The sequence below is a fragment of the Planococcus citri genome, chromosome 3 (assembly GCF_950023065.1).
Source record: "Planococcus citri chromosome 3, ihPlaCitr1.1, whole genome shotgun sequence".
NCBI lineage: Eukaryota > Metazoa > Arthropoda > Insecta > Hemiptera > Pseudococcidae > Planococcus > Planococcus citri.
Window position 1 is genome coordinate 64,710,168 of NC_088679.1, and position 16,325 is coordinate 64,726,492.

The 16,325-nt window shown below is 39.7% G+C and overlaps 1 long non-coding RNA gene across 2 annotated transcripts in view; it reads right to left on the reverse strand.

Annotated features, from left to right (window-relative positions):
- LOC135842042 (uncharacterized) overlaps positions 1–16,325 on the reverse strand; it is a 322,912-nt gene that overhangs the window by 220,306 nt on the left and 86,281 nt on the right. The gene's annotated exons all lie outside the window — the stretch shown is intronic.

Here is a 16,325-nt window from a genome sequence, read left to right on the forward strand (position 1 = left end):
CATCACGAAAAATTCCACAACAAAAGTACCGAATGTGGTTCGATTAATAAACATAACGGTACATTCGCACGTTCAAGGGCGAGGTGGATAGCCCAAGCATAGCGCCTGGCGCTAATTAACGATTAGTCGCGAAAAGAATAAAGTAAAGTAACAACTGTCCTCCTCGGTGATAAAATAAGATATCGGATGTATTGTAGATTGTGCCGTATGGAATCTTGAATCGATATTAAAATGATCGTGTATATATCTATGACGTGTCGTGTATATTTCTCTATCGATAATTAATTTGTGGTGATTGCGGATTCACGCCCAGAATACAAATAGATCGAATTTGCGTATTCAATCATGTATCTATTGTTCGTTGAAACTTCAGTAATTTGACCCAGGGGGCGAAGTTACACTCTCGATATACGTACGTATGTATTTCGTCAAAAAATATTACCCAGATTCCACTTCAAAGGTTTATTCCGCCTACCCTTTTGGCTGAAAAATGAGAAAGGACCGCGAGAGTGAACGAGTGAACGCAGAAATTTGCTTAGTGGCTTCAAAAACGAAAATTGGGTAACGATCTTCGGGATTTTTGAAAAAGTGCAATTCGGCCCAACAAAAGGGATTAAAATTTCGCAAGAAATTCAAATATTATGTATTTCAACGAAACTGATTTTAAAGCGATTTTCTGGATTTTCGAAAAAAGTGTCGCGTGACCTATGAAAATGAATTAAGTACGTAAAATTTTCCAGAAAACGCGAGTATTTTGACGAAAATGTTTTCGAACTTTCGAGCCCCAAAATTGGGTCGTGTTGTTTGGAGGGGATTTTTCGAAATTCTGAAAATCGTGACCTAAGGCGTTATTTTTGAGTTCAAAATTCATCGAAATCGCTCGAACATAAATGTTTGTTGGAATACTAATATTTGAATTTCTCGCGAAATTTTATTCCATTTTGATAGATTGCGAAGTGTTTTTCGAATAATTAATCTACAAGGTTTCTTTCTCACTCAAAATTAGAGGGGCTCGTTCGACTTTCTGAAATTGGAGAAATATTTTGGAACGGAGTGGTGCCAATTTTTGGATTATCGTGGCCCGAAAACGCGCGAAAATTTTTTGATTACCTATTTGAAATTTTTAATAACGATTAAAAAATCTGGCTCCATCGTGTTGCAAAATATTTTACCAATTTCACCTGGGTCATTCGTACGACCAAATCGAGGTTTGTGTTTGAGTTCATATTTAGCAGGTACCTGTACCTGTACCTACTAACAAGTTTTGCAACTCCCGCTTTCCAAAAGCTCGAATAGTAACTGACGGGCCTTTTTTAAAAAATGTGATCTTTCAACGCCTCCTGGGTAGTGAATAGGCTAAATACGAGTGTAACGTGTCGATGTCGAATGTTGAAAAGAACAATTAATGATTTTTATACGTAAGTAGGTAATACTTTTTTCAGTTCATTTCCAACAGTATACATTGAATTGGTTGTCTCTTGATTTGTTGCAGACTTTACCCTGCGCCTGCGCCAGAATGCCAGATGCTTGCGGAATGATGACTTGTCAGCGCTTCGTTGTATCGTTCAAATGACTCGCAGTTGCATTCAGAGTGGCCATGCATATCCTGGTGAAATTACGGTAAGGTATATCTATCGCTATGTATCTGACGCGGTTTATGTTCTCGTCTTTGTAAGAGTAGCTGGTGGCTGCGAGTAAAGCCGTCTGCAACGGTTGATTATACGTGATTTTAATGACGGCTGCTGTATCGGCAAAAGTGATCACGCTTACACACACGCACACGCGCCGTTTGTTGGCGTTGAATTTCGTCTGGTTGGCGTTGTAAGGCATCGTTGATGGGTATGGGTAATCGTTGACCAAGTGTAACCCTTCGTATGTGAGCGCGGCCACGTCGATCAGCAATTGATGAGTGAAATGCAGTGACGACATACTGCCAGATTCTTTGAAAGGTCTAAATTTCTCGAATGCTGAATTCAAGGCTCGGGTTAAATCTGCAATCAGGTTACTAGGTTGGTCTCGAGGAGACGTGAGAATTTCGTGAATACAACGGCCGATGTGTTGCAGATCGATTCTTAGCCTTTGCTCGTAATTGTAGAGTAAATAAGTGACGAAACGACCGCGTATATCGTAATTTGGTATCGCGTAAGTATTCTCGCCAACGCCAACGCCATCGCCATCGCTATCGTCAACCGGAGCGAAAAAACCTTGTTCGATAGTAAACGTGTATAGGATGTTCCTGAATGGTAATTCGGCGTTTCCGAAATCATGCCTGACGAACGAATCAAACGATTTAACCGCTTTGTGATCGTATTTGTGTTTGAATAGGCCTTGGATTGGACAATTTTTCAAAAGTTTGGCTACCTTGTCCAAGTATTGAGCGTCTTTTAGAAAACTCGGTATGAAAGTTTGTCTGAAAGGGCCGCCGTATTGAATGGTGGGAAATTGCAATGGCGACGCGTCAACGGCAGCATGGGTTGCGCTTCTTCGCTTGAGGTATTCGCTGATGGAGTACGAATTGTATCGACATACGCGTACGTTAGGATCGCCATCGCCATCGCCTACGCCATTGCCGTCAACGGTCGTATATCCGGCGTAGTATTGGCTGACGTAATGTCTTTCGAAGCGATCGCAGTCGTATTTGTCATACAGAGAGACGAGCTCATCGTCGAGGATACCGAAAAATGGCGTGAAACGAGAGTACTCCGAGAAATGGTGGACTCGTGAAAATTCAACGAAACGGTAATGGCGAAAGGCCAGTGTCGTCGAACCAGTCATCATGGCGTAAATGGCGGTTTGGTTTTGGCCGCTGCCACTGCCTCCGCCACCGCCCAATGACTCAAACACTCGGCAGAAGATTTTGCGAAGAGATTCGTAGATGAAATTGAGCGTCGCCAGCGACGACATACCTTGATTCATAACGTAGTCGAATTCATCAACCAGAATTATAACGGGCGTTTGGTTATAGTTGTTGTACAATGCGACACACAAATCCTGTAAAAATTGCGCCATATCTTCCGGCCGCATTGTCAGCTCATTCTTGTTCTCGTTAGCTTTATGCAAAAGTGTTTCAAAGGTACGGCTGCTACTCGTACTCGACCTCGTAGAATTCGCAGTCGTCTTTAAATAAGTCATCAACCCTGGCACGTACTTTTTGAAAGAATCCACCAGTCTGGCGTTGAATATGCTAAGGATTTTATCACGTGTCATTTCTCGAACCAAATCGAAACTCAAATCGAAAAACAGTACAGGATGTCGAGCCAAATGCTCGCTCACGATTGACTCGCACTTGTCGCCGCAGCGAGAGATTTTCAATTTTTCAAACAACTCGCTAGCTCGAGTGTCTTTCCAATGCTTCGCATCGCCTTTCTCGTCGAATTCGATTTCGCTGAACTTGCGAATCATTTTCAAATTGGTCGTTTTACCAAAACCAGGCGGACAAGCAACGTAATTGTTCGGATGATCCGAGTCTCGATCGCGATCGCCTTGGAAGAATTCTCTCAATAGGCCTGTCTTGTCGACGAAGTATTTTGAGGAGATCAGATCGTGATCGAATTCCGTTCCCGACGACGATGTACTAATAATTCTACGAGTATACGCGGTTAAGAATAAGACGAGCATGAGCATGAGCAGCGACATTGTAGCTCTAGGCGTTGGTGTAGGTACGAATAAGGTACCTCTACCTACAACTTACAACTATGTACTACCTAGAGTGTCTGCGACAAGGTTTCGCCTTTGAAATTATTGAATTTGGCTCTGGACTCTGGACTCAACCTATTCGAACAAGATGCGCATTCATTTGGTGTGCATGCAGATGTGGGGCTGGTCGAGTTACGATTTGGATTGTATTTGGTGATTTGCCGCATAGACTGGATAGGTAGAGGTACATATGTATGTACATACTACATATACACGTATTACTTACTCGTTAATGATCGTAAAGTCCAGTCATCCAACATTTATTCATGCTTACATACGTCTAGGTACTACATGCACCTACCTAGGAAAAGTGACCGAGCGAAGTGAACAGCCCTATAAATTCGGTAATCACATTTGTTTTTGTAGACGAGTGATTTGAAAAGAAATCGAACCTGGGTTTATAACTTTTTTATGTCTACCAAAGTACTTGTAATTTAATTACACCATATCAGACTCGATAAAAAAAACGGATAAATTGTCGGTACCTAGGTATTCAGAATTCTACTACTTATTCGTTATCTTCAATTTTATGATTGAAAATAAGCGTTGTTTGCGAGATGATTCAGATAATGATCAACGAAGAGCTTTGGCTTCTTCAGGAAGTTGATTAGATTAGGTAATGACTCCCCGCGCTTCGGATAGGAGTAAATTCTTTTTTTTTCATCAATTTTTAGAGTTATTTGCGCGATAGTGAAAGTTTCAATTTTTGAATTTAACGAAAGCTTCTTGAACAAAAAATGTTTCAAATTTTAAGAATGTCGAGACAAATTTTTTTTACCTAATTTGATTTTGTTTTGTGAAAATGAGAACTTATTCTTATTCTCGAAATTCGTTTTTCGAACATGGTTACACTTCCTTTTCAGCGTTATGGCCTCAAAGCCACGCATTAGGCTTGAATTGTCCATGTTACGAATTCTACCGAGAAAAATAGCAAAAAGTCTCGGTATTTATCAGTCAAAAAGTGTTATTATTTCTTACCAAAAATAACTATAGTAGTCCTATAGTATGTATGTACTACGCGTATACAAGATTGCAGTTTGATTTTCGCATTGTAAGATATTTTTCATAACGATCTCCAACCTGAGATAATTATTCAAAAGTAGTAAAAGTAGTGAAAAAAAGTAGTGAATTTTGTAAAAAAGGTAGTGAAAAAATGAAAAAATTCAAATTCGTTCTTTTTTCTCGATCTTTATTCCGTAGAAAGAGCTCATTTGTCGACTTTTTCAGAGCTCGAATTACACATTTTTGATTTTCGCCATTATTTTTCGATTTTTTAAAAATTGACAATAATGTCCAAAAAAAAAGTTGATAACGCTACGTTTCAAAATATGTATTTTCCCAGGTTCGGGAACAATGTTTTGTATCTTTCGACAAGTACGTATTTTCCACAAGCACCTCGGTGGCTAAAATTTTTGTGGGCAACTTTCAACTCGAATTGAAGGTTTCGCGACCGAATTTGGTCAAAATCCGTCGACCTTTTTTTAGTAGGGGAGGGGGCGGGCTGATGTACCCTAATGCTAGGTCATCTCGGCGGAAGGCATTTCAACAGAATTCGCTCTGGCATCAGACTGAAGGGGCTCGAGTGGGCATGACTCTCAACTTTGAATTCGCGCGTGTCCAAATTTTTAAGGCAGCGAAGTACCGAGGGGTGTGAAAAAAGTTTTTAAAAAAGGTCAAAAGTCAATGGGCCATCAAACGTCGCATAACGTAGGTAGGTATCCGAAGATTAACCTCTCCGAGCAGTTTGGAGAGGAGAAATTCGGTTTTCCGTGCTTTTCGACCTTAAAAACCCTTATCACGCCCCTCACTTTGCAAATTGGACGAGGGAGATCGAATTTAAGCGTGTGCGTCCGAAGGATGCCTTAGATGTGCCTATTGAGCCTCTTGGTGTGGGGCTCGAAGAAGCTTGAACCCCCCTCTCCTCCCCCCGGAGACTCCCTCCCTCGAAGTTGCGTGAAAAAAAAATTAATGAAAAAGAAATCAACGAAAAGTAGTCAACGTCGATAAATCGGTAAATTCGTCCAGAAAAAAGAGATTGTCTCGGAATACCGTTGGGGTGGGGATGGTGGGGTGGAGGGAGGGTGGTGGTGCGGCTATATACTCCTATGTTCATATTACGCCGGACTACCAGAACTGCTCTAAACGCAAAACGGTATCAAACTCTTGAAAAGTATGCAAAAAGGATCCGTTTTGGATTGTTTGAAAAGTGTGCGCGGAAGCAATTTTGTCGAGTGCTCAAAAACTACGTGCAAAGGTGCGATTTTTTCACCGCTTGAAAACATCGTTCGATAGTAGGTATTTTGACTGCTTGAAAAAGGCCCGCGCGCGAATGTCTGAAATCACCAGCTGTTTCATAAATTCATTTCATTCGGGTAGAGTTGTGGATCTAGAATACGTCGAGGTACCACGGTTTATTGTATGTTCTTTAGTAGGTACCACTTTGTATGAAAAATCTCGCTCGTCAGTGGCTTTTGGGATTGATTGGCCATACCAAGTAGCGATCAGTACATAAGTTAGGTAGTTAGGTAGTAGGTACCTACTCGTAGTTATGTTATAGTTTTCGCGTTTCTGTACGGCTCGATTTTCTTATGCCTAAACAGCTATGAAAATTCAGTTTGCACCGACCGCGACCTATCCAGTATCCACAAGCAATTTTTCTGTCTTTTGTACTCATCGTAGGTATTCGTTACAGATTGTGTACGAGTATTGAGATACATATGTGTATGTACGAGTAAATGTACGTAAACGTATCATCGCTGTAGATAATTTTTCCCTATCTAAAGGCGAGACAAATTGAAATTTCTGAATTAATTTTCATTAATGATATCGATAGCGCTAGCAGATACCTTTACCTACTACCCATTTTCATTATGAAAACACTTCGTACGCGAGTACATATCGTTCGAAGTCTTCGGACTAATTTCGTAGCTCTTATACGGTACCTAGACCTACATATATGTAGATAGGTATATTCAAACAACGGTGGATCCAAATCATCATCTATGTAATTGTAATGTAACCATCGTATCCTACACAGTACACAGTACACAGTACACATACGCGAGTATTTCTACCAATTCGGACATCAAACAGGGCCAAATCCAAACCTACGACCAATGTACACGAGTAAGTACGAGTATTCCGTTTCAAATCATCGTGCCACTTCAGTTCGTCTTCCTTCAACGTACTCGCATGTGTGTCGTGTACCATATAAAAAAATAGGTACCCATTGAAATACGAAGAATTCCATCGGTCAGTTTGTTGAAATGATGCCGCTTGTACGAGTGGTACACGACAATCTTCTGTTCGTTCAAATTATCGCCGTCGTCGTCGCTGCTGCCGCAGTTTCAGCCGATATCGCGGTAACTTTGGACGAGGAATACTCGTACTGGGCCCGTTCTTCCGAGCAGGCCTTCGATACGAACCTAACTCGGTCGAAAAGTTTCGTCGATAAAACAGATCTGCTGAAAGAGCTATTTGCTTCGCCATACGCAATCGACTACATCACGTGTCCTCGAGGTTTCGGCAAAACCACCAATTTTCGCATGATAGAAAAATTCAGCCAGATCGAATTCGATAACAATGATGTGAGGCCTTGGAAGGAGAGCCGAGCGTATCGGCTTTTCAGACCTTTGAAAATATTCCAACGCGAAACGATCGTCAGCCAACACCTGGCTCGACACCCAGTGATATTTTTAGACTTGGGATTGGTCGGCGGCGTGGCGCAAGGACCGCGGACAATCACTACGCAAAAAGTGATCGCTTCGTTGAATCGGCAACTAAACGAATACTTGAGTTATTTCAAACCAAAACTGAGAAAATGGTACTCGAGGGAGATAAAGCGCAAGGCGATCAACGACTTCACCGTCTGGACGAAGAAAGTTTTACAAGAGAATATTCGAGAGGCGGATATCGAGAGTAGTTTGCATTCGTTCGCTATCACGCTGCATCATTGTTTCGGATCCAAAGTTATCATTCTGATCGACGATTTTGATTATTTTGTAAATCACGCTTTCAAGTCGATCGAAAGTATCGGCGCTATTTACTCGACGTTGAATAGAATGTTGAACACTCTGGCGGCCGATTTCAATCATCGAGTTTATATTTTGATGGCCGGTACGAGCAGCATCGCTTTCGCGCACCACCAGTTTCACGAGTATGCCCGGGCTCGTTCTTTTCTAGACGCGCCAACCAATACATATACGTTGCACTTTGGTCTCGATCGAGATGAGCTAGCAAAACTATTTCGCGCTTATCGATGTACCGAACAAGAAATGGCTTACGTTAAGAAATATTACTCGTACGCCGGATGCAACCAATACGACGAGTACGTGAAATATAACGTTAAATCAATAACCGGCTATTTTCGCGTGAAAGAAAACTCGTCGTCGCCGAATACGCAGTCGCAGTCGTACGCGTTCCAAAGACCGGGCCGAAAATCGAAATTCATTTCAAAATTTTTCAAAAACCCCAACTTTCTGGAAAATATTTGCGCGCTTATCAAACACAGCCCGGTTCGAGGTAAAACAAGAACCTACGAATACAAAGCATTCAGAACTTTCCTCAAGTACGTGAAAAATGATTTCAAATTCGTCAATGTCTCCAAATGCGAAATGATGTTCGCGTTTTCGATAGAACAAGGCTATTTTACTCCGATCCGAGACCAACAAGATGCTTACGTGATCACCAATTACGAAATGAGAAATCACATAATGGCCAATTTACGTATGTTTTACGAAACTCACGCGCTTCTAGATCTGGCACTTGTAAGTAAACAACTGCGAGAAATGATGGTGCGCGAAGAATCGGTCAACGCCAGCGCCAGCAGCGAACAATTAAAATTCGCCTTTTCCAAAACATTAACCGCGCAATTCCAGAAATTGGTTAATTTTTACCAAACGAATTTCACGTCGGATTTCATTGTGCACTCGATTATTCACGTAGCTGCTCGATTTGACGGGCAACTGAACGTGATTGAAGACTACCCGACACCTGTGTCTTACGAAGATAGCGTCGAAAACGTGCGTAAACGCTGCGTCACCCTTGTTACCGCTGATGACGCTGATGCAGCTTTAATAGTGCAAGTTACGCGTGCCAAGTCCGTTCAAGCCGCCCTGTACAAAGCTACCACTTACGAGTACAAAAATGAAAAAATTACGCGTCTCAAGTATTTAGGAATCGACGTTAATTCGTCGAATAAAATTCATATAACCATTCAAGCCCGCAATCGGACTATTTAAAAGATACTTGTACCTAAACCTATCTACTTATCATTTACTTACTTACTTACTTACTCATTTATTCGAAAATATTGTAATACCTATTAAATATTTATTTGTTTTTTTTTTGTTTTGTTTTTTTTTTACACGAATACATATAAACTACATTTACGTACGTGTACATTGGCAATAATTGGCTGCTTTTATTTTCATTTCTAACCACGCAGAACTCTTGAATAAGGTACGTAACCGGAGGCGGCGACGCACAGTGGGACCTGAGCAGAATTTAGGAGGAAAAAAGTCAAATTGACGGATGCACCTGAAACCTTTGTTTTCTACTTGAAAATACTTTAGAGTAACACATACAATCAATAAAAACTCGCCCCACCCACTTTTCCTGGAATTACAGATAGAGGAACTTCAATGTTCTAGGAATGTGAAAAATGGTGAAGGTAATGTTGATGAGTGCGCACTGCGCAGTGTTGTACATTTCAAGTTTGCGTGAGTTAAATAGTAGGTAGGAAAATTCTGAAACATGGAAATGAAAGCTGAAGGGATGTAGATTCTATTAATGTACTTAATTTTGAATTTACAATTATTTATAATGTAATTATAAGCTGTTGAAGTTGGAAAAAAAATTTGTAATTTTGAAATTTTCAAAAAAATGGTAAACTTGGCTTTCAAAAATTGGGGTGTCAGTTAAAAAAATTTCAGATGCAAGAAAATGTGATACCAAGTGTAGACTTTTGAAAGAATCGAAAATTTTTTGCAACTGAGCTTTAGTTGGTTTGCAATTTTTGGTTTTAGCAGCCAAAAACGTTGAAATTTTGCAAAAAAAAAACTGTTATATTTAGTCATTTTTTTTCTATCTAAAAATGTTTTCAGAAAAATGGTTTTGGGCTCAAAAGACGCGAAAATTCATGCTGTTTCCAAATCACCTCTCATATACTGGATTTTTCCCATAATAAGTGTCCAAAAATCGTTTTTTTCTAGAGATAACATCAAAATTAGTGATTTTCCAAGTACCTGAATTTTCTAATTTCAAATTTTTTAGAGTGAATTCCGGCTGGGGTGTAATGATTTTGGTTTTGAAAGATGCTAAATTTGATACCTTCTCATAATTTGTTTCAACCAATGAGATAAGTTTGCAACTTCTCCCCCTATGGTGGAATCAGAATGAAATGGAGGGGGCAGGAAACCTTTTTCTATGGTAATCCAGCTTTTGAGGGGTAAAAATTGTTTTTTTTTGGTGCTGAATGCAAATTTGATGTCCGATTTGAAACATCGTACCCCTAACGTAGTGAACCGCCACCCCCCCCCGCCCCTTCATGATCCAAAATCGAAAAAAAATTTAAATACCATGTGACGTATCGTTTGTTATGTTTTTGGGGACGCCGAATCCGAATATCGACTTCGTTTTTCGATCTGGCCTTCTCTACCCTTTCCACCCCCTCCCCCACCCTTTATGATCCAAAATTGAAAAAAATGATACCATGTGGCATATCGTTTGTTATGTTTTTGGGGATGTTGAGTCCGAATATGCGCTTAGTTTTTTGATCTGGCCTTCTCTACCCTTTCCGCCCCCTCCCCCCACCTTTTATGATCCAAAATTGAAAAAAAATAATACCACGTGACGTATCGTTTGTTATGTTTTTGGGGACGGTGAATCCGAATATGGGCTTAGTTTTTCGATCTGGGCTTCTCTATCCGTTCCACCCCCCTCCCTTGCCCCTTCTTCAGCCAAAATTCAAAAAAAAAGTATAAAACCATTGGACATCCGATTACTATGGACAAAACCTAATAATGGATTCGGATTCAGCGCCTTAAAAAACGTATATGAGGATACCCATATTGGTTTATAAACCCATTTTATGATTTTACCCTTTTCCTCCCCATTTTTCCCACCTTCAGATGACCATAGACAAAAAACTAATATTGGATTCGGATTCAGCGCCTCAAAAAACAAATATGAGAATACCCATATTGGTTTTCAAGCCTATTTTCATGATTTTACCCTCTCCCTCCCCCTCTCCCCACCCCCTGATGACCATAGATAAAAACTACCATCGAATTCGGATTCAGCGCCTCAAAAAACATACATGAGAATACCCATATTCGTTTTTAAGCCTATTTTCATGATTTTACCCCCTCCCTCCCCCCTCCGCCCACCCCCTGATGACCATAGATAAAAACTACCATCGAATTCGGATTCAGCGCCTCAAAAAACATACATGAGGACACCAATATTGGTTTTTAAGCCTATTTTTATGATTTTGCCCCCTCCCCTCACCCCCCCTATGCCCATAGTCAAAAATTGACATCATATTCAGCGCTAAAAAATACTTCTAGTCAGACATATTCCAAAATTACTACATTCAAAGGGACTTTTTTCCTCCTAAATTCTGCTCAGGTCCCACTGTGCGACGTGCTTTTTCAGAGGTTTCAACATTTCAGCATTTCAGCGTTTCAACCTTCGCCTGCTCGTTTCCAGCTGCAAAGAAGTGTTTTCGCGCCTTTTTCAAATTTCGTAAATGGGTGGTGGTGGTGTCAATCTCACTCCAGCGATTAAAAAAAAGCATAGATTCTCGTCTATTTTCAAGCGCCTATTTCTCGATGTGACGATTTTCAGACAGCCTGATGGAGGAGTTGTGCGTAACGCGAAAGAGAAACATCTGCGCTAAAATCAACTTTCAAGTACTCGCGGGTAGTAAGTTGGTTTTTCCATTTTCGTCGGATATAATCAGACTAATGGTGTTATTGGAGTCGACATCGATGGCCAAATATTTTAAGTATCGAATACGTTGGTCCGAATACGAGTATGCGAGAGCATTCTGTAAAGCTTGTTCCGCAGATTGACGAACAGTGATTTTAATGATGACGGCCGAATGACCGCTTTTCACCAATGTCACGCATCTTGTTTCCTGCTGCAATTGTTTACTCGACATATGTTGACGTGGCGGCGGCGATGCCGTTATCGGAGGATACTCTTCGTCTACTGTTAATCGTTGGCTGGTCAAAGCAGCTACGTGCAGAACCGACTGCAAAACAAATTCCAAGTCACATAAATACTCTCGCGAATCGAATTTAGGAATCCTATCGAAAGTGTGTTGTAGAATTTCTCTGAAATTTGGTTGCGGATCGAGATGTTCGTGTTTGTGGTGCAGAATTCGATGCAGTAGGAATCCTACGAGTTTCAAGTCGATGTTCAATTTGACGGCGAAATAATACCTTAAATTAGCAATAAGCGAATTCCTCATCACAGGGTTGGCTATTGCGTAAGTGGTTACGTCGATAGCGGTAAAAATACCATACTCTACGCAGTAGGTGTACAGAATTTGAGCGTCGCCGAAACCGCTATTTTTGAAATCACTTTCGATCAAATCCAGGTAAATGTCGTAATGGTCGTACGCGTATTTGGTTTTGAATTTCTTACGAAAAGGGCAATGCTTAATCAGTTTGGATACTTTATCGAGGTATTCGGGGTTTTTTAGAAATCTCCAAACAGACGTGACGGTTGTTTTTCGAGCAGCTTTTCCATATAGGCCTACTCGTACATTTGAATTTGAATTTGACCCAGCAGCACCACTACCCCCATCCGTAGGCATACTCCTACTACGAGAAGTGCTCGTGCTCGAGAGTCGTCGTTCGAAGTAACGCGTTATTTGTTTAGTGTTGTATCTCAAATCGTGTTGGTCGACAGTCCGGTATCCGGAATAATATTTCTCGACCAATTGTTTTTCCGTTTCGTTGCAAGGCGCGAATTTGTCAAAAAGATGGCTCAGTTCGTCGGCCAGCAATCCGAAATACTTGATGATCGGATCGTACTCGGTATACCTGCGATGAACCATGTACTTGGCAAAACGATCGTGACGATAGGCCAAACTAGTCACCGCTACGGTTAAATCGTAAATACACCGGGCGTTGTCGCCATCCAACGCCAACGCGCTTCTTAACATGTCATCGAGCAATTTGTAATAGTAATCCACTATAGGACGAGTATCTCCGGTTGCCGTCCCAGTCAGAGTTAGCGCTTCGTTTACAACGTGGTCAAAGCTGTCTATCAACAAGACGACCTTTTTGTCGAAACAGCGAAACAATTCGCGGCTGAGTAAAAATAAAGCCGAGCCTATTTCGGTCTCGTTTAAATCGTCGTTTATTATTTTAGACGCCAATAAAGCTACCGGTTCGCGCGTTAGACTATTTTCCGCGAAATATTCGTCCAACGCGATTTTATACTTGGCGAATGATTTTCGCAGAACGCGGCTGAAAGCTTTTCGAATCTCGGACCAGGTGATTTGGCGGCGGCCAAAAGTGCCAAAACTGAAATGTAAATCGAGAAATATGACCGGATGCTGCGCGCAGTGCTCGTTCATTATTCGCAAATATCGCGAGATTTTCAAACCGGTGAATAAATGGTAAGCGACGGTATCGTTGTACGCTTTCGGACTGGTACCTTTTTCGTCTAGCTCGATTTCACTGAATTTTTCTATCATTTTCAAATTGGTGGTTTTACCGAAACCCGGCGGGCAAGTGAACAATTCGTGGCTGGCCATGTTTCGAGTGAAAAATATCTCGAGCAGCTCGCTCTTGTCGACGAATAGTGCCGATTCGACGAATTTCGTGTCAAAATCAGCTGTTGCCGCAGCCGCCGCTGCAGCGAGTTGGATCAGCCAGACGCAATTCACATTCACATTCATGGTGAAAAGTACTCGTAACATCATCGCAGAACGCGAACGTGAACACGCGCTCACTCGAATTAAATTTTCCACAGCGTATGATAAGATCGAGAAGTAAACGAATATGTACTGATGATTAGGTTGCAGCCTCTATTGGGTCAGCCGTCCGTATCAGCGATTACATCAAATCGATTATCAAATTCGTAAATTGTTTTCTCGTTTTCAATGGTGATTGGCGAATGAAAATAAATATGTGATAAGCTGTTTGCGAGCTGAATAGGTAGATAGTAGATACTAGATGGGTACTAGGTAGTAGGTATAGTACATATTGATAATTATTTAGCTCAAGATATAAGCAAGTTCATTCATTATTTTTGTATGAAAGAGCACAAAAAAATGCATAATCGCAATGAAGATTTTTTTCCAAAGTTAAATTAAAATATCAACTGTATTGTAAAAAATTATAATAAAACATTGCAATTTCACAAACAGTTGACGTTTATGGAAAATTAATGAGTTGAAATTGGAAGGGTTGGAATGAATTTTATATGCGAAATAAATAAATTTTGATCATTTTCTTCGGTAATTACCCGTAATTATGCCCAAAACATTTTATCCCAGCGGAATAACTCATCATAATTATTATTGAGGTTCATGCATGCATCTGCATGGAAGCTGTGGGGGTATTGATGATGAAGGTTGGGAATAGGGAAATGATAGCCCCAAAGCAAGATGCTCATAGTTGTGAGGTATTTGTATGTTGGTTTGTATTACAAACTAGGGGGCTCCGCCCCCTGGCCGCTTCGCGGCCCAACCCCCCCTGAATACTCAACATAAAATTTTTAAAAAAAAAATGTTTATCTAAAAAACACACCTTTTACCTGAAAAAGCTTTTCGCAACAAAAATTCAAGAAGTATTTATTCCTGTTCCTAAAAATGTCCTAAAAATCCCATTTTTTACATGAAAAAATATACTAAAAAATGTGTACCCACTACATATTTTCAACAAAGATTGCGAAAAAGTATCATTTTTTTGCCCAATAATTATGAAAAATTCGTGCTTTCCTCCAAAAATAGTCAGTTTTGCTTTTTCCTTAAAATTGTAAAAATGCTCGGTTGTTTGCAAAAAATTCTAAAAAGTTTTATTTTTTCAAAAAAATTGCCTAAAAGTCTTTCCTATTGCGTAAAATTCTAGCTTTTTCGCAGCTGAAAAGCCTCGAAAAAATTGCTCATTTTTACTAAAATTATCTAGTTTTTGCTTAAAAATTTTTTTTCTTCAAAATTATCTAAGTAAAAGCTCAGCTTTTAGGTAAGTATTGGACAGAAATAAATTGTCTTGCTGCCAAAAAATTCTCAAAAAGTCTCTATTTTTCGTCAAAAAGTTTTGAAATAGTTAGGTAAAGGTTATAGAGAGAACTGATGAAATTTATTTCAAACAATTATTCAAATAGGTAGGTAAACGAAATCAAAAATGCAGCCATGAATACAAATTTTTTAAAAAGTTTATTTATAGGTATGAAGAAGAAATTGTTTGCTAAGCATTTGCCATAAATTTTTTGCTGCAGTGTTACCAAGTGATACATTTTTAATAATTATTGAGCTTTATGAACGAAGCGATAATGTGATGTATTTCTTATTTGCTAAGCATTTGCCATAAAGTTTTTTGCTACAGTGTTACCAAGAGATGAATTTTTAATAATTATTGAGCTTTTCTGAGCTTTAAATTGCTCCAGAAGCTTTCCTAATTGACATTTTGAACTTTTTAGATTTTTCCTGATGACCTGTTACAAAAATCTTTCCACATCTCAAATTTGAGCTTTCAAGCTTTCATAGTTTCCATAATCATTTTTATCACCCAGTAATAAGTAACATCCGACAATATGTATATAGATATCTACATAATAGAAAATGAGTCTGTGGAAGGACCATTTGATGAACATAATTTCAGAAAAGAAATTTATGAAACTTTAATGACAGATCTTATGTCATTGGACGAATGAAAGACGAGTAGTACCTTGAACTCTGCAATCAGATTTGTACATAAATCGGCCATAATAATTATTGAAAAATACCTGGATAAATCTCTCAACCCTGTGGGGGTACAGGCGTGTTGTAGGTAAATGTAAACACACACAGAGTTCGAAAAAAAATCCTTTTTTTCTGTTTGAAATAAAAACACCGAAAATCTTCTGTTTTTATCCAACTGTCAAAACTCACTTTGAGCTCTAGCACTCATCGATCGAAGGATGTGAAAGCTCAAAGCTCGAAAAATCACGTGAATGAATTTTGAAATGGAATTTTCTCAAAATTTCGAGGGAGCAAATGGGTGTTTAAAACATGAAAAATGATCTACGTTTCACGTTCCACAATTTGAGAGTTTCCCGAAAGCTTTAGCATAAATAGATTTGATGTTGGAGCGTTTGGGAAAAAACTTAATTTAAGAGCCTAAACCTAGATCATTTTTCATGTTTCAAACACACATATGCTCTCACTCAAAATTTTGAGAAATTTTCATTCGAAAATTCGATCTGTGATTATAGATGTTTGAGCTTTCATATCACTATTGATGATGATGATGAGTGCTAGAGCTTCTAATGAAATATCACATTGTAGAGTATAAGAAACCGATCATTTTTCATTTCTCTTTTGAAGAAGACGAGTTTAGCTGGGTCATTCGAATACTTTACTCGTGGTAACTGAAGGTCATGACAGAAAGACACATTACTGTTATAGT